At 41.3% G+C, this 24,286-nt stretch overlaps 1 protein-coding gene across 1 annotated transcript in view; it reads left to right on the forward strand.

Annotated features, from left to right (window-relative positions):
* Positions 1-20: 20 nt before the first annotated feature.
* kdm4b (lysine (K)-specific demethylase 4B) overlaps positions 21-24,286 on the forward strand; it is a 57,297-nt gene continuing 33,031 nt past the window's right edge. The window contains exon 1 of the mRNA XM_062555509.1: positions 21-138. The gene's annotated coding sequence lies outside the window, so the exon portion shown is untranslated. The remainder of the gene's footprint in view (positions 139-24,286) is intronic.

A 24,286-nucleotide genomic window follows, 5' to 3' on the forward strand; every position in this document is an offset into this window, starting at 1 on the left:
CCAATCGTGGGAGTAAAATCCGGGGTAGGCGTGAGGCCCAGTTCCTCTTTGCGCTGTGGAAGATAATCGATGTTGTGAATTTCGTGGATTTAAATCTGATACGAGGAATAATAACAGAAGCTAGATTTGCAGCCGGAGGTAAGGCACTGTTATGTGTGCATTACATTATCCCCCTTCGTGTTGTATGCGAATATGGAGGATTCTTTCAGCCAGAGCCACCATTGCACGTCGGCTGTCGACAAATATCTTGTTGACTTTTTCTAATGGAAGCAAAGGGGTAGGAGGCTAGCTAGTTTGGATACGATGCTGTCAAATCATTCACATGATTCACTGCTATTGGCTTCAGTAGCCAAGGAACAGCAGTTTCAATGAAGTGCGTGTTTACCATTTATGTATAATTATTTTGCGTTGGGGATATTCTACAAACCAGCTGATTGATTCGGCCATGGGAAAGGCAGAGCTCATTGAAATATTGTTCACCATAACGTTACCGTGTTAGCTATAGCTATTGCTATAGTAATCAAGCTAGCTCGATTCTTCTGTTTACAATTAAATACTTCCCAACGTATCCGTTGACTGCAACTGTGTATTACTCTAGTGAATAATTGTTGAAATTATTTAATATGCAATGCAATCATCGACGTGCTTCTGTGTTGTTTGGGTAGTTAGCCATCTTAGCAAGCTATTAGCATTCTATTATGGATTGGATCCATGGGGCTAGCAAGATGTGTTGCGTTACGACGACGTCAACGCACAAAAGCGTCAGGAGGCTAGCTGATTTAGCTGTTACCCAACTGCACACGGTTTACAATCTGTTGGTTACACTCTTGATAAATAGTTGAATAGCTAATTAATGCAATGCCGCATCCAGCTTAGTGCCATTGAAGTAAGTTACACGCCGTTTGTGTCTCATGTCGGTGGTTTACACGATTAAGTAAATAGGCCTTAACTTGCGATTTGCTCGCCAAATAATTTAGTAGCAGGCTTCGGTCAGGTAGTGGATAGCTAACTTGCTAAAAATACCGACCCCCTTTAATAGCAATGGGCCACCCCTGGTGGTTCGATCAAACATGTGAGGAATGTGTCGAACTTGTTGGAATTTTTATACTTGAAGAAACATACGCTATACAATAAACATACTGAATGGCAAAGTAGTGTGCGCTAAACAGAAACTAAACCAAGGCCTTGAACCCTAGGACCCCCACCCACCCCGAGTTGGCTTTGTTATTCACCCAAGTGCAGTTTCAAACACTCAGTTTCATCATCATACTATTTGTCTGCTGAACTACATAAATAATAGATGAAACTTGCTTGAACTTGAAATAAAGAAAGCATGTAGTAGATGAACTAATTGATCATATTGCTTGCGTGCTGCTTTCTCTAGTTTTTGGCACAAGAGCACAGTAGCACGAAAACGATTGATTCCCAGTTGTTGATTTCGTCAGAAACATGAAGCTAAGCTATGACGTCCCCTCATAATTATTATGGTTCTATCTGCGCTCTGAGTAGTTCTGAGATATTGAGCTTCAAAGTCTTAAAATTGCAGAGTTAGAGTTATACTGATAAGTGAAACAAACATCATTATATAATGTACAAAAATGCATACAACTACAATAAACCTCACCTCACCTTCTCAACGTGTCACAGAATAAGAATGTCAACAACTCAATTTTGACAAAATGTCAGATAGAACTTGTATAATAATAACTGTGGAACATTTGAAAATCAAATGCCTGTGGGCATAAAGGTTTGGTAGGAGAATGATGTGTCTCTTGGCTGGAACCCCTGCTAAGCCGGTTTTTCCAGTGATTGGGATGAGCACTTAGCTAGCTGCGTTGCAGTTTCTGATAATAGGATGGCCATGTGTCAACTCCTAGAGTAACTACCATGTGTCTGTAATAGTTAACTAGCAGAATGGTACAGTTCCATACCCCTTTGAAAGAGTTGCTTTTTTTGTCTTACAGGCTGAAATCAAAACCCTTTTTTTTTTTAAAATAATACAAATAAAAAACTAGAATAGCAGGGTTGGAAAAGTCATCATACCCCTGATTTAATACTTTGTAGAGATTCCTTTTGCTTTACAGACACCAATCTGTTTGGATATGTCTCTATTAGCTTTGCACACCTAGATTGTGGAATGTTTGGCCAATCTTCCTGGCAGAATTGTTCAAATTCAGGTAAATTCTGTGGGGAACAGCAATGGACTACTCTCTTCAAGTCAATCCATAGATTTTCGATAGGATTTAAGTCAGGGCTCTGACTTGGCCACTCGAGGACATTCACCTTCCTATCCTTAAGCCACTGCTTTGTTCTTTTGGCAGTATGTTTAGAATCATTGTCATGTTAGAAGGTGAATGACCTGCCCATCTTCAGCTGTCTAGCAGAGGGTCGCAGGTTTTCCATTTGGGTGTACTTGGCAACTTCCATTTTCCCTTCTATCCTGACCAATTGCCCAGTCCCCGCTGAAGAGAAACATCCCCACAACAATATAAGTCCCTTTCTCACATGACTTCTAGAAGTCACCCGGACATATTTACCCGGGTAGAGGCGCGACACGGACGGTTCCCACATGAGCCTTATGTCCGAGTAAGATATGGGTAATTGTGTTCACACTACACCCGAGTAGGTGCCGCGAGGGGTGGGGCAATGTCAGCACTTGCAGGGGGAGGGAGATGACGCTAAATAAATGCGTTGTTGTGTTGTATTGCCTGGATGATGCGAACTTACATCAGATCCAAAACATCATGAAACAACAGAACAAGTAGCCTAGTTTAGTTAGCTCGCAAGTCAGCGGGAGCTAGCGAAGAGGAAAAAATAGCTAACGCCAGGACCACACAGTAAACAAAGCTCTGCTTTAACCCTCTCTGATATAAAAATCCAACACAACAAATTCATTGAAAATAATGACACACCTGAAAAATATATGAACAGCATACAGAGGTCTGAGGCTCCTTCCCAACTCCTACAAAAAGCAACAATGCTAAATAACAGCGATGTTAACTATTAGCTGTTAATTGCTAACCATTGTAATAACTACAGTACAGTGACAGTAATAAACAGCTAGTTGCTAGCAAATCGACAACACTTCAAGCTATTCACGTAGCAGGTGCGAAAGCCAATTTGAGAGGCCATTGATAGCATACTAGCCTATTCATCAAATGACCAAAGCCATCGAACTATTCAATTCTTTTAGGCTATTCACCTTGCTTTAGGCTTTTCATGTTCATGTTCATGTTCATGTTTGCAAGGATAATGCCTGTCCCTCAACAAACACAACAACGTGATTGCAGTTTAACGTCACTGTTTTCTGTAGTTCTACTCCGATGTTCTCGTCTGTGTTTGTTTGTACTCGTAGGGCAATGTTTATCGTTACCATGGCAATTTGTACTTTCAGCCTCGCGCTGCAAGGGCGCATTTCTATACGTCATCGTACGCCCCCCTCACTCTACCCAGAACTGTCCCGGCTGCGTTCCCACCTAAGCGCACCCGGGTAACATCTAGAAGTAGTACTAGGGGGCTAGTAGGGTGAGTTCCGGGTAAGAAAATACTCGATTTTTGCGTTCCCACATACAGCCACCCGTTTGATATCCGTTTGACATCCGGATGTCTCGCTCATGTGGGAAAGGGACTATAGTGTTGCCCCCACCATGCTTCACAGTAGGTATGGTGTGTTTTGGGTGGTGTATGTGTCTACAGTTGACCAGGGGCCTGTACTACGAAGCGGGGTTACTGGCTTAGCTGGGTAACTTCGAGAGTAAGTTGATCACGTGTGGCGTAACTTCCTGGTTAACCCGTACTACGAAAGGTGGATAGGTTTTAACCTAGGTATGCTGCCATGGCAATTTACGCTGCATCTCAAACCTGCTCCGAGCAGGTTATGATCTTGGTTAACCCGAGGTTTGCGGTTAACCACACCCCACAATGTCGACGAAGGCTACTTGGAAGATACATTATTGGAGCGCAAATTGTAAGCGCCTCTCTTCGCAAGGCGAGAGTTTTTAAAGACCGCCAGAATCTTTCTCCATATAGGCTAATATTCTCTATGAAAGATAGCCTATACATTCTCAGCCGAGGGAATTCGTTGCATTTGTCAGCTGATCGAGGCAAAGTGGAGGCTATAAGCATTGGCAATATAACATATTTTCATAATTAAGAAATATTAATGCAAGCTTTAACTAGGCCTATAAACCTTCTGAATGTTCTTGAGTTTCATTTTCACCTGCTGCCAGCGGCACTGCCGTTGCATCTAAAATGTTCACAGGATAGGCATACACTAAATCAGTCAATGGGGCTAAACATTCAATTATCCTTTATTAATATTTATTAATATACATGGCATGAATTGTGTTGCATCTGTAGGACTCTTATGAACTCAAAATGTATTTATTTCAACACATTTCAGACATTCCGCAAGCTATATCCTCCGTAACACATAGGCTATTTAAGGAACATGAAATAAAACTTTACTTTCATATATCCGATCTGCAATAGCCTACGTTGCCAACAGCCTTGTCTTGCTTTGTTTGCTGCCGACGTATTTGATGTATCGTAAAGTGGGTTTTAATTCCTCGCAACTTTTTTATAATCATTCCTCATTCCTAATGCGTAAAATAGCATGATCGCGTCATCATTAAAAGCGGTGATTTGCGCTGCAACCCGCCCATTTTATGTGAACGCGCACCAACTCCGATGAGGTTAACCCCAGTTCAACAAATCAACTTCTTACTCAGCGTCGTAGTACCGATTAACACCAATGAAGATAACCAGGTTTTGTCAACCCCGGTTTAGCAAAGTAACCCTGGGTTACATCTGGGTAGGTTGAGCTCCCTTCGTAGTACAGGCCCCAGCACAGTCCTCTACAGTTGTACACAGAGGGCCACGCATGTATCTGTGCCCCTGAAACACAAGACTGCTCTGCTGCCTGTGGTTTTGTCCATGACGGAAGGGAAATTAGTAGGGCTGTCAATCGATTACATTTTTAAATCTAATTAATTACACACTCTGTGATAAATGAATCTAGATTAATGGCATATCATTTTTTTTTTGCTGTGAACGCTATTTCAATTCAAATGCTTCACTGAATAATCAGCATTAGTGATGTTAAAGTTCAAAAACTCTTTTAGAATTATTTCACTGTTCAAATAATGGCCATGACCATCTATAATATGACCTAATATGCTGAGGAAATACATTCAAATACTTTTGCCACATTTATAACCTAGGTAACACAATGAAAATACATTAACACTCCCCCCTCTGCATTGATGTGGTACTTTAGAGTTGACGAACTCCAGTCATATGCAAATTCCTTGTTGCAGACATTGCAGAGGACTTTATTGTATAATCAACACTTTATTTTTTAACACCATTAGGCCATTTTTCTAATGGTTACTGACTAGAATAGCTCCGGGTCAAAGGTCATCGATTAATCTGCGTTATTTTTTCTCAAATTAATTCATCTAAATTAGTCAGTTATTTTGACAGCCCTAGAAATGAGCTAACCCACATGTTATGACCTACCAATTGCTGCTGCATTGGTGGTTGGTTTGTTTGTCGTGAGCTTGTTGGCGTGTGTGTGTGTGACTGTGGTGTTCCCAGCCAGTGATGAGTTGTGTGGTTTGCCTCGAGGGACTTGCTAGGAAATTATCAGAGAATAGAGACCTCACACCTGCAGAGCACGCTGCCCCCAGGTGAAGCCTGTTGCCATGACACAGGGTGTTTGTTGTTTTATATCAATATGTACATTTAATTAAGAAACAATTAAAGGTAACATGTCCAAAGGGGCATCTTTTTTTTTCTCTGATTATAATCTTAAAGGCCATACAGACACAGTGAATGTAAATTGTTATTTGTTGTGATGTATTTGTGATCTGCATCGGTCCACTGCTAGGTTGCAACTTATTCGTGGGGAACATAGCCTGAAACTCTTGGAATACTGTAGGTTAGCAACTGAGCATCATCATCCTTCATAGTGCTAAAGGCCTTTAGATAATCGGGTGTCACTGATCACAGTTGAACACATTATGTGTGATCTGATCCCAGCAGAATGTGCAAACTTATAACAAACTTTTTTGGGGGTGAATAGCTTCTTCAAGAGCCAAGAAAAGTAGGCCTAAAGTAATGGCATGTCACGCTTGACCCTTCACGGTTTGGACCCAAATTCGTTTGGACCGCTGGTTAATTTTGATAATGTGAACGTAGTCTACCGAACTCTGGTACGGACCCGAAACCGGACAAGAGTCCTCCAGAAAACAGTGGTCTGGGGGCTCTGCTCAGGGTCTGCTGTAGAGTTACAAACTGGAGTGATGACCTTCCTTCCTTCTTCAAGATTCCTTTTATCCTGTACAAATCTCCCACTTCTACACCACTAAAGTACCCTCAGACCATCACACTCCCCACCAGACACGTCTCGACAGGTGGAGTCTCTCCTCCAGGATTTGGTCTTCCTCTATCCTATTCTCTGCGATCTGGACACCGTTGGCTTGTCTATACGTATCACTTTTCCCTTTCTTCTTCTCTTGACTTTCAGTGTTCTTCTGCCCATCTTAATCTTTTCTTTTTATTGGCCAGTTTGAGATATGACTTAACATACTTTACACTCTCTCTAGAAGGCAGGCCGGTCTCCTGAACTCACCTCACCTCATCTGTTGATGACCGGTACTATAGCAAAATCGCCCCAGAATTAATATTAAAATATTTTTGTCGCATAACAGTTGGTTACAAATCGTCCCCTTAGTTCTAACTGAATTCTGAGTAGTTCTTTGATATTCAGCTTTTACAGTTTTAGATTTGTAGAGTTTTATTGATAAGTGGAATGCGACTCTTTTGATATAATGTCCAAAAATGCATACAACTTATGAACTTGTCACAGAATAAGAATATGTGACCCTGCAAAGCGAAACAAAATTAAGTTATTGTGCTCACATGAACGGCCATAAACTAAGCTTTCCAACGATAATATGTATATCGAAGGTATTACACAAACTATCGCTAAGATAACTGCATCCAAAGTTGACATGGTTCTCCTGTCACGATATGCCAGAAGAGGAGAAATCACCTTTTTGAGCAGCGTGGACAACGGGAATGACTGCAAATGTGTTGAATCTTTGCCGGGTTTAACGGTCAAGACGTATGTTTTTCCGTGAAAATAGTTCACGATATGAAACTGTAGACTGTATACTGTCGAATTGTGGGAAAACGTGAAATTCAACATTTTAACCCGGAAGTTTGTTTATTGTGGATTTTCTCAAAATAATGTTGTGCGCAAAGCGACTGATTTCGCTTTGAAGAGTCACATCTGTCAATAACTCAACTTGACAAAGATGTCAGATAGAAGCTTATAATTCTAAGAGGACGAGGAATTCAGTGGGTAGTAGCAAAAACGGGCGCCAACCAAACAGATTTTCAGTGTTCTAGCCATGTGGAGTTGATGTCCAGGCAAGTTTCATATGAAGTGGTCAAGTCTGAGGTTATGGCACTATATATTTGTGGAAAGAAAAACAAAATGGACAAAACAGAAGAAGGAAACCCCACTGTATTGCCATTGATGGTATTTGAGAGTGCCCGCATCAAGGGCCTGCGTTTTGTTTGTTTTTGCTGATCAGATCAAAAACGGCCACCGCAACACAGACAAGTGACTGAAGATTTCGCTCTACCAACTAACTCCATCACGAGTGTGTGTGTGTGGAGGCAGAGTGGGCCTGGGACACCAGACTTTTGAGCCTTCTTGGGGGTGTCGTGAGCGCAATTCCACGAAACACAGATGGACACCTGCTTGATAAATGAAATGCTCTGGAAAACTACGCTGTCGTTCAAGGCTGCTTTGTGCGTCTTTTTTTTTAATGTCACAGGAAAATGCACACGCGTATTGGGGTCAGAAAGCTTAACATCCCATTGAAGTGCGTACGTGTGTGTGTGTGGACTGAAACATCAAGAAAAAGGCCTACTTGTACTTTATACTTTATCTACACACTGGGCTTGTCAACCTGATAGCAGGGTGTCCGCGGGGTCTTAAAAAGTCTAAAAAAGTCTAAACTTACACATTTTAAATTTTAGGCCTAAAACAGTCTAAAATATAGAGATATTTTGCACTGTAAGTCTAAAGGCCATCGCCCACCAGAAGCGTATGCAGCGCGCCGCGCCACGAAAAAAATTAGAATTCCATTGTTTTCAATGGAGCATCGCCCACTGGAAAAGTCTGCCGCGCAGCAGCCGCACAGAGATAGAAAACTATTCTAAAATCCTGCGCGGCAAGCCCAGACCGCCGAACGCCGCTGAACGCCGCTTCTGGTGGGCGCCGGTCTTAAAATTGAGTTTGAGTAATATAAGACCTACGTTTCAATGCAAAATAATGTTTTTTTGTTTTGTTTTACGTCCTTTTCCACGCCGTTCTGTTTTTTTTCTTTTTCTGTTATGGTCCGTGTAGTTCTACATGACATGTTGCTGTTAGTGGAACGTAATAATAAAACGACAGATGTGAAACGGAAATGTACTGTCGTCACAGGATGATGACCGGATGTCAATTGACCGCAATCTGGCTTGTTATTTCTTTTTTATAATACTTTGTGAAGGTCTTAAATTTAACCCATGATGGTCTAAAAAAGGTCTAAAAAAGTCTAAAATTGCACTTGTTAAAACCTGCAGACACCATTCTGTTACCAGCTCAGGGTCAGGCAGACAATCGGCATTAGCTGAAACTAATTTATTAAGGTACGTTTGCGGCCATGGGGTGACAAACTGTGTGTTCCTTGGTAGCTCAACATGTCGGTCTGTTAGCTATGCCATGTTTCTGACTGTATGCTGTGCAGTGTGCACATACCCAACATTGGCTCTGGATGTTTACAAACATTGAAGGGGTCTATAGGCTTGGTTGCTGATTGGCCGCTGTAGGAATCTCCTCTGTTTACATCAGAAATTACCACCTGCCAGTGGTCAGATGTCTGACACCGGGGTGGTCCATGGGTCGAGGGTTGGGTTAATGTGCGCTGCACTATCAAAACGTCCTCTGTCACTGGCGGAACGGTCACGCCTCTGATTCAAAATGTCTGTGCCGACGGTAAATACTTTGCTTTGATTGGCTATTTAGCTTGCCTATCTGTTGCTAAGAAGTGCAGTCTAATCATCATACGGTATATGATATAAGGTATATTCCTCTTAAGGAGATGAAATCCTGGTGGTTTTGCCTCTGACCTGATCATAAAATGGCAGGTTCTCTTTCTTTCTTCATTCCACTACCAAAAGACTCAAGACTGGCAATGCCAGTGGCATGTGCAGTTTATTATGGAATCTACCGTAATTTCCCTTTTAGCCGTGCCTTATACATTGATTTTGCAAAATTTCTTCTGCTATGAGGTTAATTACACGGGGAGGCAGTTAATATGGTATTAGTATGGTTTTGTTTATTTTAACTTGCATAAAGCACAAGTCCTGCGGCTTATACACAATGCTGCTAATATACAGGAAATGACTGTATTCCTGATTCTAAGTAGGTCGATTGCGATCTTGTCACTGTTCGCCTGCCACTGAGCCACGGTGCCTGCAGTAAGCCAGAGACATAGGCGTAATTTGCGGGGGGGTTAGGGGGGTTATGACCCCCGCAAAAATCAGATCCAGCTAATATAACCCCCCCAATATCAAATAAAAAAATTATAATAAAAAAATATTATCAAATTATAAAATATTCTGAATGAATAACTTTCGTTTCTTTTCTTTATTCATTTCATTTTCCAGCAAGATAGTATCATGTTTTAAATATTCTGAATGTACCCCCTGCCCACCGACTAGGCTACTTGGTATTACCCAACCTGCGTTCTCAACCGAAAGTTTGTTTACTATTTTGCGCAGTCGCTGGGATGAATGGTTGGAGAAAGCTCTCAACTCAGGTGGGAAGATTAAAAAGACACTGAAAGGCAGCCAGACAGCATTTTTTCATTGTTGGTTGACACCAACCAAAAATAGGAAAAATCCTGACCAAATGGAGGTATACCCCTATTGCTAAGTTAGCTGTTAAATTAGCTGATGACTTGTTGACTGGAGTTGGCTGGCTAGCCCTATGAGCCCGACGGACGCAAAGTGCGTCAAAAACACACCCATTCTTCTCTGTTACATTGCTCCGGGATAATTAGTCACAGCGAAATGAGACCTATATTGCACGAAAGAGCAGAACCGGGGCTTTCCAACGAGACTAGACACTTGTCTGTAGCCTACGATCAAGTATGAAACTAAAATAAAATCATGAAGTTAAATCAAAGTATATCATATTTACAGTCTATATTGCTCTGCATTCACCACCAATACAACCTTCTAGGCCATAAAACAGACGAAGTGACAGCAAAATAATAACTTCATTTAGCTCCACTTACCCCATGTTTTTGTGTGGCATAATAGCCTATGTTCATAATCCAACGTTATCATGTGTTTCAGTTTCTCTATGGCAAGTCACGTTCATAACGGTTTTGAGATCCTAACAAACTCCTGTATGGTATCCAATTCAAGACTCATATTGCATCCAAATTTGTTTGACAAATAAACACTTTTTTGCCTTTACTTTGTTCATTGCAATACAGTAAAAAATATTATCATCATCTGTGCACATCATGTGTGCTACCACGCAAACAAGTCAGCTCAGATCAGCAAATATGGAGCACAAAAAGTGTCAAAAAGTCATTTCTCATCACTAAATAAAAATTGCCATTTATTTCTGGAAGGCACACACCACGTATTTCTGTAAATTGCTCAGCCCCAAAGTAGGCTATACCCAATATGGTTCTTATTGCAAGTCAGGCCTACACAACCATGCAAGTCATGTCGAGCTGTCAGCTTGCTGTGGTGAGATACATGTCAAAATGTAAGAATGTGTATAGTATGCTTTTTAAATTTGTATTATTTAAAAATCTAAATCAAATCAATGCAAGTATTACTGTAATACATGTGGTAGATCTGGGTAGCCTAGACTGTGCTGAAAAAAAAACAAAAAAAACAATATGTAGCATGTGTGAATGGCACTTACAATGACCAGGAATAAATGCTTCTAACTGATAATGCCCTTAAAACAGCCTAGGGCTCATAGGGCTAGTGCAGGCGCGCACCTACACACAAGACGGTCCATGTGAGCACACTGAATTTAACTACTGTGTCATTATGGCACAAACAGTCAAGTGAACATCTTAGCCTAGCCTAAATCATCATGATGTATTTCTAATAAAGGAACGGCAAATTAGCATGTTGCCTTTTGCACAAGAAAATGATTCAATAAATAAATAAATTGATAAATATGCCGCAAGTTTAACCCCCCCAATGGTAGACCCAAAGTTACGCCCTTGGCCAGAGAGATGTGAAAATGGTGAGCAAGCTCTGCTTTGTTTACGTTTTGTACAACAGCATATCATGCAGGCACCGACTGTAGAGCTTGTTGTCCAGACAGAAGTATGCCTGTAGTGTTCCATTATAACCTTATTTTGCTACACCAGGTGACTCAACAGTCTGTCCGTATTGCAACGAGGACTTTGAAGTGTGCCTGGCTAGCGCTGCACTTCGAGAAGAAAGGGAACAATAAAGCACTTTTCTTTCAGCTTTTAGGTAATTCCACCAGCTCGTATCATGACTGTGTCTTTGATACGTCAGGTCATTTAACAAAGACAGGACCCTCACCCTACCCAAGCAAAGCACGTCTGTTTGAGCTCAGTGGCCCTCATTTATGAAACGTGCGTACGACCAAAAACAGGCGTACGCTTGTTTCCACGCAAAGTATGGAATTTATCAATGTGAACGTGATCGGTGCTATACGCTCAATCTCACGTCTAGTCTGAACTCGTGTACGCAAGTTTTTCAGGCGGCATAGCAGTAAATCGCCGGTGGATTACAAAGTTGATGAGTTGAATGTATGGACTATCTCGGACATAACACCTTTCCTGTACATGTGCAGCCTATTTGCTGTAATGTAGCATATTATATTGACACATTTGATGGCTTAGAATAGCCATAGGAGATGATTATGCTTTCTCTTTGGCAAACTCAACATTTATGAATTATATATTTAATTTTTTTTCAAAGGGCAAATTTCAGTGTCATGGTTTTGTATGTATGTAATGAATGTATTTATAGTATGATGCATATGATCACTCTAGTTTCCCGCCTTCCTTGATGACCGCTTCTAGCTGTCAAAATTAACAAGGTTCAGCTGGACGTGACTGTGGCTCGAGATCACTAATGATCTCTTTTGGACGTATAATGCACCTTCATGTCGTAAATTCTAGGGGCGAGGCCATTTAAAACGAGCATATACAGGGGCGTGATATTTAAATACGCTTGTTTCCAGCCGCCACATTTATCAACACACGTTTATTCTTACGCTAGAATTGGAGTGATACGACAGTTTGATGAATCACACGTGAGCCTCGTCGTAAGATGGTTTCTGCGCTCAGATATACACTGGTTTCTACGCTCGGTTGATAAATGAGGGCCAGTGTGTGTTTTTGTGTGTGACTTTAAAGCAACACTAAAGCATTTTCCTCTGTCGCACAAATGCTATTTGTTTATCCAGCAAATAATGATGTCCACAGGCAAGGTAGAGTATGTTGCATGATTTTAGGAACGTATGATATATTTGCGACATTGAAGCAAGTCAAATGTTTAGTTTCTTATGCGTCATTCCATCGTACTACAGAACCGTTACCTGATCTGGTAAACTTACATAGTGGGTATAGCCGATAGAGGGCCGTGAAGCGAATGCAGAAGCGCCATTCACCCTGTTACGAGTTGATGAACCACTGAATTGATTTTGGGAAAATGATTTTAAGGCACAAAAAACTCTTTAGTGTTGCAACCCTTTCATGCATGGCGTCCAAACAGTGGACGGATATTCAAACTTACTTTAAAACTACTGGATTTGCAATGTTTTCTTCAAACCACCACTGGAGTGTCTCCTAAAACCTTTTTGTACTGTGTGCACATTGTCTTTATATGTAACTTGAAATATTTGATCATGAATCCAAGATGGCGGATGATAGTGGTAATGACCCTACAACCTCTGGGATATCAGTCAGACAATGTTATTCTACATGGTATATGCAGGTAAAAAAAATATGTTGTAGGAAGTACTTTCATCAAAGTTTTATCAATATAAGTTTTTTACTTTTTTCCCTAGGAGTGAAAATGTAAGTGTCTGTCCACTGTAGTGGACACCATGCACCAATGGCTATAATCTGGTTATGAAGACACATATACATTTCTAAAAATAGTTTCAAATTAATAATGTTATGACATAGTTATTATCTAAACCTTATTCAAAACAAAATTGTGAATTGTGACTATGCAATATTTTGCAATATTCATGTACTATTCCAGTACTAAGATGAGATACTACAGGTGAAAGTAGGGTAAAATGCAATAAACCCTCTATGGTTCACATTATGATAGTCTTATGACATAAAAATATATAACTGTAGGCAGAAGAAGCACCAAATACACCAAATAATTCCCACCATGGCCCTTTCAGACCTTTGTATAGCCTACTGCAGGTAACAAATTGTCTATTCACCCAATGAGTAATCAGGCGGGGGTGCCACCTGCACGAATAATAGACAGAACTGTCACATACACACACACACACACTCCCCCCCCCCCCCCCCCCCCCACACACACACACAAACATAGCATACACCCCCCCCCCCCATTTCGGCCCATACACACCCTTTCACTATCCCCTCACAAAAAACCTACCTACACAAGTACCCCCCAAACACCCACACATCACACACACCATTACCCTACACACACAGACACACCTTTACACCCCCTCTTACACACACACACACACACACACACACACACTCACACACTCATACACTCATACACACACACACCTATGCATGACTAGCCTGGCACGCCCTCCCAGTGACGTAGCCTAACACCTTCGGCGTTGCCGTCACTGGTCTGGCCAACTACTCATTGGGCAGCATTTCTGAATTCCCCAAAACTGCGGAACTGCCCCCATGGTCGAGAACCAATCAACTTTGAGCAGCTCCAACGGCTCTGGGTAGCAAATCGAGGCACTTAAAGGAGGCGGGTCAACCAAGCGCTTGGAGAAACTGTTGAGCACAGGCTCTTGGTCAGACCAAAGTCTCGCAGAGCTTTGGAAGTCGATGGCAATCAGGCTAATGCATGACCACCTTTCCCATGCACACATACACATTAGGTTCGTTCACGATGAGCTGCGGCTGACTTAGGCTGGCTTCATACGTCAACACGAGCTTGAGAGTCTTAGCGGGTGGGGCGAATATCTGCGAATATCACACGCAGCTGGTCCCGGACAGTCCAGCTGACCTGCTGTGTGCCTGAATTCACTCGCGGGAGACCTCGCTGGAGACCTCGCGGGAGATATCGCGGGATTTTGTATTAAATATAGCATAACTTTCATTTTTACTCATTAAAATGAGCATGATGACTGACGAAATAAATTGATATGATGTGTTTAAATAAACCACTGTTGTCATACAGTTAACAGGCCTGCATTGTTGCACATTAATTAAATATCAAGTGTTTTCCGTGTGTATAAACCAACAGCATAAAAATAGCAGAATATCCTCACGTTTTCAGTAGGCTAGCCTACCGCTGTTCCAGAAATCACAAATGAGAAGGTATTCCTTCGATTTCTGTTCATTTTAGCACATTCTAACGTAAGGAGCAAAGAATCTAAAACAGAGCAAGATGGATCACAGGGAGAAGCTCCAGCATCGTCCCAGACGTTGGCTACAGCGCTGTTCGTAATATATGTACAGATCCATCTTGGTCCGCTCTAGAGTCTTTTATAAGGAGGCAGAACGAGACACCTGTCATACTCCTCGTAGGGAGATTCCTTCCAAACGGCCCTATCACGACTTGGAACTGACGTCATTGGGGTGGGTTTCAGCCTAGGCAGTCGCTGAAAAGTCAACTGCGCCAGACTGCGCCAAGGAAAGGCCGTCGCAGACGCCCGCGATATTTTAAGGACATGTGACCGCGTCTGCAAGAAGTCGGACGTGATTTCTAACCAGTTTGCATTTCGTCTGTCCCAGTATGCACTGTGTTTAACCCAGCATGCATCACATCAAGTCAGATCTGCGCAGATTTTCGAGAAGTCAAACGCACCTATTCATAAACTGGCACACAAACACATGACACACACAAACAAGCACACACACACACACACACACAGGTACATACCCCAACAAACACAGCATTTCCACCCCCCCCCCCCACACACACACTCACCTCCATACCATACCCCCCACAAACACATACACAGGTACAACACCCCCTTCACCACACACACCATTTCACTATACCACACCCCTCACACACTACCCCCAACCCCACCCGCAACACACACATGTGCCCCCCCCAGACACACACACACACCATAACCCCCCCCCCCCCTCACACACACACACACATACAAACACACCTTTACACCACCCCCCATCACGCACACAATATCCCAATACACAGATACACCCCCCCACACACACACACCATACTTCCTCCCACACATCTACTGTACACATGAAATGACCCCCTTCCCCATTCACACTTACAAATAAAAACTTGCACACAAACAACACACATATAAAAACACACACACACACACACACACACACACACATGGCATGAGGTGCAATAGTAGGGGATGGAGTGGGAAATGGAGATACTGTAGTTGCGAGAAGTGCAGAACTGAATAGCAGTCCTATTCTGTACCATTACACAGTACATCTAGTTACTTTATTGTCTAACTAGTTGTTTTAATGATTTATACATGACAAATTGTTCATATAGCCTGTTTTAGCATAACACCTGTTTTTACATAATATATAACATTTACCATTGAATTGTATTTTACCCTTTGATGCGCGGTGTCCACTACAGTGGACAGTTAGGTATTTCCGTCAAAATAATGAATATTTGAAAAAAATCAATTGGACATGTTCTAAGATTTGTTTAGGGGTAAGAAAAAGCTAAGGAAAAAATCTACCTCAATGAATTAATAATTCATGCATGAAAGGGTTGACTAATGATAATCGGCATAAAGCTCACCTAGTTATTAATGTGGTTGTCAGATGAGGGGGAGCTAGATATCTGTAAAAAATGGGCCATTTATTTCCCTGCCTAATTGTAAGTTAGTTGTTAAAAAAAACAACTGAGCGTGTTTTTGACAGACCAAAGCTGCATAACTTCTATGATATCAGAAAAGGTGAAATCCTCTTTGTTATCCATTCTGTTTCGTCTGTAAAACAAAGTTAATTGCTTTTATTAGGCAGTATTGCATAGATGTGCACCCAGAAGGCCTAATCTACTGTTTAACCGCTGAACGCTAAATGGGTACCCAGTCCTTTGAGATTGGGGAGATTGGTCTACCGTTTAACGCTAAATGGAATACTTTGAGACTGGATTACCGTTTCAGGCTAAATGGGTACCCAGTACTTTGAAATGGGTGAGATTGGGCTACCATTTAACGCTAAATGGGTAGGCCTACTCAATACTTTGATTGGACGAACAGGGAGATGCCTAAATAGTGGGACGTTACAGAGGGCATGATCTCTGTTAAAAATGGGTCAACAACAAACGCACACACACACACAGAGCTGTCTGCCTGCCTGCTGCCTTATCAGGCCTGTGGCTCTGCCTCTCACAGCTGCTGCATAGTCACCCTGCACAGGTGTTTCCTTGGACTGCACACACTGTGTATGTGTGTGTGTAGGGATTGCTGTACAGAAATGATGGTGGGAGTAACTGTCAGTTGAGAGAAGTAGAAATGTTAGTTGTGAGCGTGAGGAAGTGTGCGACAAGGTCCCATCAGGAAGTATGGCTGAAACGATTACTCGAGTAACTTGAATAACTCCATTACAAAAAATTATCGAGGCAAATATTCCGCAGCGAGGCTTCGTTTAATTCCCATCACTTGCGTCATGTGGCCTCCTCAGCTCAGGGAGGCACACCCCTTTCAGAATTAAGTTGGCGCGAATAAAAGGCAGAGAATGTCCAAGTTTTGGAATCACTTCAAACTTAGAAATGAGGACAACAAGGTGCAGTATGTACACTGCAAAGCAGAACTGGCGTACCACAATAGCACGCCAACAGTGTTTCGATATCTGTTGCAATAAATGCTGCATATGCACAAATCTACCAAACAGATATGTTAATTTGCTTGTAGTTTGGCAGATTGAGGGGACTTGGCCAACATTTTGAATGTATACAACTCTTATGCCCTCACTACCACTGAGCACCCTCCCATCGAGTTTGTGCTTGTTAAGGCCTATTCGGACGGGATTAGTTTTATGGGGTGACATCAGGTAAAGTAATAATTACCAGGTAATGTAGTCCCGTCCGGACGCGCCATGTCAGTAAACATAACGGAGTATGTCGGTGACATTTACAGACACTTTTACCTTCCGTAAAACGGTCCGGAGAAATTACCTTAGATAATATTAATCCCGTGCGAACGCGACCCTCTGTAAAGATGTCTGTAATATTTCGTCACATCCTGATTTGAAAACAATTTCACCATAGTCTGAATGAAAACATAACATGCTGTGCAGCTCCTAATAGGACGTTAGCTAGTTTGCCTAATAGCTTGATATTGTTAGCCATTTCAAACTACGTATGGCATAACATAAAGCTAATGTTTGCTAGTTTAACCAACTTGTGTAGTCTTTCAAATCTGAAAATGCCGCACGTACCTGACGCAAAGTATCACGTGCACGGCGACGAAGATGTGACGGCAGAACGTAAACGTAGTTACTCCTCCCCAGAGCCATACATATGGCTCTGCTCCTCCCATGTCAGGTAAAATGACAGAGATGTCTAGTCCCGTCCGAATTGGACATTTTTATTACAGAGGTCATATGATAAACCTGCATTACTCTACGTCCCCCCATAAAACTAATCCCGTCCGAATAGGCCTTTAGTGACCGTGCACAAACTGTGATTGACAGTAATATTTCCTCCCGCCCCCAGTGTCCCTATCCGCTATTGCAACCTTGCAGTTTCTGCAGGAGGCAATCGCTCCTTGTTTACATCTGGAAGTCTGAGACGCGTAAGGAACAAGAAGAACCACGCTTGCAATTTATAAATACTATATGTATAGCCTATATATGAATATACACACTAAAGCTGTAGGGGAAGCTCCGAAGAGAAATATGCAAGCATAAAATTAGCGAAAACGAAAAGCGAAACCGAAACCGGAGATGAAATCGCCAATCGTGCATAGTTTCTCTTTAACTCATTAACTGCCATTGACGTCTTTAAACGTCAATTAAGACGCATACCTTGACTGTCATTGACGTCTATAGACGTCAATTGCATTTTTCAATGGGGAGGGCTCATGGGTAGGGATGTCACAATAAACCGGTTTTACTATTAACCACGGTGTGAAATTTCACGGTTAATAAATCGTGAAGGCTCTCCCAAACCGCCTTTACGTTAACATTCAGAAAAACGTACATCCGGTACCATACACAGATTAGCACAACCCGCACGGAACCAAAACAAAGTTACACCAACGGTGCTCTAAACAGAGTGCTTGTCTTGACAGAAGAATAAGACGCTGTAAACAATGCTTTCTGTCAGCCTCATCAAAAAAACGGTGCACAACAATACCCTGCAATCAAACATATCACTAATTTTATGATCGATACTTTTAGGAATGACAGTGGTGTTGTTTCACAGTAAGGCGCGTGTTAGCAACAAGGCGTGCCTCGCCTTCCCTAGCCTGCGTCTTTCCTCACACACACAAAATCAGCTGGCATGCCAAAACAGAGATACATGCTAGTTAATGTGATGCTGAGACTAACCAGCAACAAATAATACTAGTAGGCCAACGTTGAGTTGATTTACGCAATTAACTGAAGTTTAGCCTAACTAGGATCTGAGATATAGTTCATTTAGGCCTACTGTTTCGATTGAATGACATTTCAGAAATAGGCAACGCAACCAATTGGCAAACTTTTACGTCTGGAGTTACTTGCTAACTACACCTTCTCGCTAGCTCACGTCATGTCATTTGAGTAGTGCTCACATGGACAGTGCTCACCAAAATCATAAGGGTACATTGCGTGACACTTATCTCTTCTATGATCCCAGAAAGATTTTGTTATTTATTTTATCTAATGATGACACAGAAAACACAATGAATTGCATCCACTTATGTAGGCCTACTATGCGCGCTAGCCTAAAACGATTAGACTTTCACGTATTTCTTAAAGTGACAGGCACTCAATTAGACCTACACATCACATTAATGATATGCCAAGTCAATATGAAGTATTCAAATTACTAAATATTCTTACCTACTAGTGTAAAGTAGGGCCAAATATACGACAATATATTTCCCACTTTTATACGTGTTCTGTCTACGTCCGGCGCTTCGATGAGGTTGAATTGGACTGTAAAAATCTGAGAAGTTAGATGGCAATTGTATTAGGAATTTCACCAAGAATCTGACTCCATAGATATATTGTACCTCTAATACATTACCAAATAACTAATTTGTTTAGCTATGGCAGAGAATGGAATGGCACACTAAACTTTTAGAGATATGCAAACTGAGCGAGGAGAATTAACCATTTATTAGGCCTTAAGCCTTAGGTAAGAGTAAAAGTATCAGTAATTGTCCTTGAACAAAGGAACAAAGGAGAAAATGAACTTAACCTCAAAACAAACAATAAACTTGGACTTAAACCTTAACAAGTTACCAAGTTACAATGCTACATACACCAGATAAAACAATATATCAAATAATGAAAATAACAAACCCCATAAAGAAATCAAAAGATAGAGAGAGAGAGAGAGAGAGAGAGAGAGAGAGAGAGAGAGAGAGAGAGAGAGAGAGAGGAAGAGAGAGAGAGAGGCAGAGAGGTCAGTGTGACCTCTTGCCTAGACCAGAGCAGAGCAGGAAGAGAAGAGTCACCTCTTGCCCAAAGCTGAGAAAGTGAGAAGAGCGAGGTGAGAAATTCTCAACCTTAAACTATCATGCAGGTCACCCCCCAACCCTGTGGGTGGGATGTGGGTGTGTCTACCACCTGAAGTTCTCCCGTGCAGTTCTTACTCTACAATTATGTATACATACATTAGAGTGCAATGAAAGCGTGATCAGGCTGTTGCCCACATTACAAGTATTAATTCAAGACCAAACATGGATGTATTATCATTTGTCATGAAACAGATACATTCCAGTTTCCAACATTAATTCATCAGAGGCATGGAGAGGGGGAGAAGAGGTGTGTCCGAGGGCCTTTTCCCAAATGGCCGGCCACACACACAATGGGAACAGTTCAAATGCAAATAGATCACCTGGACACAAAGGAGTCTAACTGTGAGGTCGTCTCCCCCGTTCTGAACTTTAGGGATGTTTCTCAGATGGAAAATTTACCAGCTTACAGTCGCCCCATTGACACTGTGAAGTCATTATCTCATAAGTGTCAAAAAATTAAAGCTGGTCATCCATATTCACATATTTGTCCATAGTGTCCGAAGGAATCTCTCAGAGTAGTTTTGACATTAGTTGACCGAGCTTCTCCGGTCTGAAACAAGTTCTCAGGATCAGGTGAGCATTGCTGTAGCGTGGAACATTCTTCTTCGTGTAAAAGCAATCTGGAGTTGAGCAGAATCATGAGAGTATCGTCTGTCTGCTGTAACATTAGAATATCAATAGTCTTTTGCTTTTCAATGAGTTGGGCATGTATATAGGGAAAAGACAGGAAAGAGAGAAAGAGCAAAACAAACAAACCAATATACAAATTTCAAAATAAATGGAATTAAACACATTCTGGTGTATCTCAAATTGAAAAAAAATGTTTCATAAGATAAATCATCTTTGTTACTGGCATTATTTGCATACTGAATACACATTTATCAAGAAAATCAAATCAAATAATCAAAGAATGTATATAAATGATTGGTTAAAAGGAAAGCAAATTAGTTCATCCCAGCAGTTCAAATTCTTCAATTTAAATCATTAATCGAAATTTCACTTATGTGTGACTGTGTGTATGTGCTTTATCACTTCTGACACTGTAAGAAGTCAATATTTTAGCTATAAGAATAATTGTACCACCAACATCTGTCTATGTGCTTTGAAGCAAAACATTTACAGAATCTATGCTCTTTTATATAAGCATACAACAAAGTCAGTATATAACATTTATCTTACACTTAAATGTGTAACTTATTTTTAGAGTGAGCATGAATGTTAGTACAACACTGTCTGCCACAGCAGTCAGCCATGTGTACGTCTCCTTGGCAGATCTGTGTGTACAACATTTGTTCAATTTAGAAGTAAATCAGAGTGTGTCAGCAATTAATTTGGAAAAATTAAGTAAGCATGAGTCATCCTTGATTGTTAAGCTTCACACAGGCATCCAAAATCCAACTCAATAGGGTTTAGTGTTAGTCAATAATCTGTAACATGCACACCTAAGGAATTATCTCTCTATCAGGGGCTTATCTGTAGTCATAAAAGATTTTACCTCATATCCATAACTCTTTGGCTCATGGACCATTTAACGACAACACTTTGTTTATATCAGACTAGGCCTAGTTTTTCACGCAGAGGCTCTTTTGGCTTGGTGATAACAACACTGGTATAAAGCAAGGATTATTTCGTTTGGTTAGCCCTCAAAATGAGTACATATCAAAAAAAATGTAAAGAATAAGCATACTACTGGCATTGGTAGGTGCTTTCAAGCAGAAACACTTAAAGGTCTATCCCTCTACAGGGGTATACAACAAAGCCAGTACATATCGTATCATCTTCAAATTAAATAAACAAAAACTCATTGTCTGGATATGTGACTAACAAATTTCTCATCAGAGAAAACAACCTCGAGAGGGCACTGTTACAGGAGATGGCTATGTATTAAAAGGTGTTAAGACCCGGCTGAACAGTCTAATTATCCGTGATGTCTCATTTTTAACTGCAGATTTGATCATAGTGAGAAGTTCATCTTGCAAACCGTTTTGTTGTTTGTGAGGAGGCTTGTTTCGCTCGCGGCGCTTCAGGTAATATGGCGGAGGTTTCCCCAATCCGAGGGTCCAGCATTGTTGCTCGTCATGGCCCACTTTATGGCACGAATTGCAGAATCTGCTCGCTTTGGGTCCGCGTTTGTGGCCTTGTCGTTTCTTGACCAAGCCTTGGCTGTTTGTGTCCACGTGTCTCACTGAGGTCACAGCGCATTCGTCAGGTAGAGGTCCATTTTCAGGAGAGACAGACCTACTGGTGCTTGGGTTGTCTTGCAAAACAACAATGTCTGGGACCTCATTAGAAATATCAGCATCTCTCACATCAGAACAAGATGGCAACGAAGTTGGCAAAGTAGAGTTATCAGAAATATCGGTGTTCACAACATCTTTTTCATCAGTCATTTGCATTGAATTGCGAAGTGTTTCAATTTCATTCATTTTCTTTTGCAATATTAAAGACACGAGGCCTTCCACCATTGAAGGCTGTATATCACGTTTCCCCGCCTCAGTGCACGCCCAGAAATCATATATCTCCAACTCGCTAGAGTGAATTGTGATTCCTTCATGTGCTAGTTTGTCTAATGTGCCTTTGTATTTTAATGTTGTTCTCCATGCAGATAATACCACATTTTCAGGTGTGTTGTTCCTTAAGAGGACCATAGCTGCGAGAGTTATTTTTTCTGAATATTATGGTGAAACGTTAACATCAATAATGCGCGCGCTTTTGTCACACGTTTTCAAGAAATGTTAAATTTACTCACCAAATTTCAGAGATCAAATCACTCACGATGATGATTCGCTGCTGTTGAGTAGAGACGTTTACATCTATTGTTTAAGGCGCGGACCGACGTAACTGGAATGCTTGTTTTAAAAGCAGTTTCAGATCACGTCGGGGTCACCAACTGTAAAGTAGGGCCAAATATACGACAATATATTTCCCACTTTTATACGTGTTCTGTCTACGTCCGGCGCTTCGATGAGGTTGAATTGGACTGTAAAAATATCTGAGAAGTTAGATGGCAATTGTATTAGGAATTTCACCAAGAATCTGACTCCATAGATATATTGTACCTCTAATACATTACCAAATAACTAATTTGTTTAGCTATGGCAGAGAATGGAATGGCACACTAAACTTTTAGAGATATGCAAACTGAGCGAGGAGAATTAACCATTTATTAGGCCTTAAGCCTTAGGTAAGAGTAAAAGTATCAGTAATTGTCCTTGAACAAAGGAACAAAGGAGAAAATGAACTTAACCTCAAAACAAACAATAAACTTGGACTTAAACCTTAACAAGTTACCAAGTTACAATGCTACATACACCAGATAAAACAATATATCAAATAATGAAAATAACAAACCCCATAAAGAAATCAAAAGATAGAGAGAGAGAGAGAGAGAGAGAGAGAGAGAGAGAGAGAGAGAGAGAGGAAGAGAGAGAGAGAGGCAGAGAGGTCAGTGTGACCTCTTGCCTAGACCAGAGCAGAGCAGGAAGAGAAGAGTCACCTCTTGCCCAAAGCTGAGAAAGTGAGAAGAGCGAGGTGAGAAATTCTCAACCTTAAACTATCATGCAGGTCACCCCCCAACCCTGTGGGTGGGATGTGGGTGTGTCTACCACCTGAAGTTCTCCCGTGCAGTTCTTACTCTACAATTATGTATACATACATTAGAGTGCAATGAAAGCGTGATCAGGCTGTTGCCCACATTACAAGTATTAATTCAAGACCAAACATGGATGTATTATCATTTGTCATGAAACAGATACATTCCAGTTTCCAACATTAATTCATCAGAGGCATGGAGAGGGGGAGAAGAGGTGTGTCCGAGGGCCTTTTCCCAAATGGCCGGCCACACACACAATGGGAACAGTTCAAATGCAAATAGATCACCTGGACACAAAGGAGTCTAACTGTGAGGTCGTCTCCCCCGTTCTGAACTTTAGGGATGTTTCTCAGATGGAAAATTTACCAGCTTACACTAGTAATTACGCACATCATAAAATACTAGAAATCATTACGAAAATATATAATCTAGTGTGAAATAAAACCATGACATTTAGCCATAATCGTGTGTGTGTGTTTGTGTGTGTGTGTGTGTGGAGCAGCCTATCTAGCCTAGCCTATTCTATGTGTCCATTATCTAGGCCTACCTCCAAAACAAATGTTGTAAGAATGCACAAACTGGAAATATTAATTTTCTCATGATGTGTTAAATTGTCAGGAGAGAGACTACAGCTTTTGACTATAGTTTACTAAGCAGAGTGATTATTTTATTATTACTATATGATCAAAACC

This window comes from Sardina pilchardus, chromosome 15 (genome assembly GCF_963854185.1).
Source record: "Sardina pilchardus chromosome 15, fSarPil1.1, whole genome shotgun sequence".
Classification (NCBI taxonomy): domain Eukaryota; kingdom Metazoa; phylum Chordata; class Actinopteri; order Clupeiformes; family Clupeidae; genus Sardina; species Sardina pilchardus.